This window comes from Leptonychotes weddellii, chromosome 7, assembly GCF_054177405.1.
Source record: "Leptonychotes weddellii isolate Sample4059 chromosome 7, ASM5417740v2, whole genome shotgun sequence".
In the NCBI taxonomy this organism is placed as follows: domain Eukaryota; kingdom Metazoa; phylum Chordata; class Mammalia; order Carnivora; family Phocidae; genus Leptonychotes; species Leptonychotes weddellii.
In genome coordinates, this window is record NC_138375.1 from 115,053,806 (window position 1) to 115,055,875 (window position 2,070).

Sequence of the window (2,070 nt, forward strand, 5' to 3'; positions counted from 1 at the left end):
TCTTGATCTCAGGGTTGTGAGTTTGAGCCCCATGTTGGGTGTAGAGATTACTTAAAAATAAAATCTTCAAAAATAGTAGTAATGATTTTTTAAAAATTGGGGGGTGGGTAGGGGAAAGTAAAAAGGAAGCAGCGGTATCCAGAGAGATAGGAAGAATGTCCTGGAAACCAAGGTAAGAGCATTTCAGGGGGGAGGAAATCTCTATGTCCAAAGCTACCAAGGGGAATAAGGTGAGATAAGGACTGACAACTGATCATTAGTTTCAGCCATGTTGGGCTCACTGGTGATATTGATAAAAGCCATGTCATGAACAGAAGGGGCATGAACAGAAGTTTGATTAAGTGGGTTTAAGGGAGAGTGGGAAAATTTATAGTTGTTACAGCTTGTTCCAAGATTTTACCTGAAAATGAGTTTTCTGTAATATGCATGTTCATAGAGATGGATCATCATGTATCGGTAGAAATTCACTCTGTTGGTCATTCAGTAACTATTTCCTGGCTGCCTACCCTGTGCCAAGTCTTTTGCAAAGCATATAATTTGGCAGTCAGGAGAGGACAAATCCAGCAGCTCTGCCTCCCAAGCTCCAGGCAGGAGCTGCAGGTGGGGTTTGGGACAGATAGGAAAGCTGCCCAGGGCTGCATCTGTGGCTTAAGACACTGCCCTGGCAAGATCCAGCCTTGCCACTTTCTGTGGTGCTACAAATGCATGCCTGGGAGAAGCACCCCTCTGGAGCTGGTTTAGAGATGGTACTGACCAGCCCTAGGAGATGTCTGCATGATGTGCCAGCCAGGCCACCTGTCTCTTCTCAGACTCTCAGACCTAGCCCAGTGGCCACAGATGGCAAAAGGCAAAGAAGATCCCTGGGGCCTCTAAACACTTCCCCAGAAACTGGCAGCAGGCAGTACCTCTGGCCAAGTCAGGGGCCAGCTTGACCAGACACTCATCAAAGTGTGAGACGCCCCGAGTGGAGCTGAGGGGCCTGGCTCAACCCAAGAACCACCAAGAACCAAAGGCACTGGCTCCAAGTCAAGTTGAACAGTATAAGAAAAACCCTTTGGCTTTTCCCCAGCGTTTGTGATAGATTGAAGCAAATCTCTCCTCATCTGGCAACCTTACGAAGACCCTTCCCATGCATTTACTGATGAATTCATAGCCATGCTGGAGCTAATCTGGTTTTATTAGAAATAACATGCATTTAACAAGCACCTATGTAAACAAGGCTTTATCTTAGGGCAATGAGTTCCAGGTCCAGATCTTACCTTCAAGGGATTTTGGCCCATTGAGGAAGACAAGTCCTTAAGCATATGCAGGATGGTAAAACAAGCAGTCTTGGGAGCCTGTGGCGTGGAACGGTCCAGAGTCTGAGAAGGGTCTGGAGATGGACCTGCATATAGATAGCGATTTAGATGAGATGGGAGGGGGGAGGACCATCCAGAGAGATGAGGAATGTCTGTCTGGTTCACAGCAGAGCAATGGGGCACAGAATAGGATGTTAATAGCTGGCCTTAGGGTTCTTCCTGAGAGGAAATTGCCCTTTGTACAGGAAAATATACTCGTAAGCTGCTTGAGAATGGAAGGTGAGAACCTGCAGTTGTCCCAAGTTGGAAGAAAGAGATGAAAACATGCAGTCTACTTCTAGGAATCCACTCCAGAGAGACCCTCTGATGTGGGCCCAAGAAGATCTGTTTAAGAATGTCATTACAGGGGTGCCTGACTGGCTCAGTTGGTAGAGCATGAGACTTTTGATCTCAGGGTCGTGAGTTCAAGCCCCATGTTGGGTGTAGAGGTTACTTAAAAAAATAAAATCTTTAAAAAAGAAAAAAGAAAAGCTGGGAATAGCTTGAATGTCCATCACCAGAGCACTGGCTAAATAAACCACAGTGCAAAAAAGAAGGCAGCAAAGGAAGAAGCATTGTATGGTTTTGCATGTTTCATGTAGAAAGAGCCCTAATAAAAGTGTTAAGTGAAAAGCAGGTTTAGGGATTTGCAAATATCAAAACACTATGCTGTATACCTGAAAACAAAATGCAAGTTTCAGGGTACAATGTGCAATATGATCTCATATTAAAA

General features: G+C 45.2%; 1 non-coding gene across 1 annotated transcript; it reads left to right on the plus strand.

Annotated features, from left to right (window-relative positions):
- The first annotated feature begins 1,708 nt into the window (after window positions 1–1,708).
- TRNAK-UUU (transfer RNA lysine (anticodon UUU)) lies at window positions 1,709–1,781 on the plus strand. The gene has a single exon. It is a non-coding gene; the product is annotated as a tRNA-Lys (tRNA).
- The last annotated feature ends 289 nt before the right edge of the window (window positions 1,782–2,070 follow it).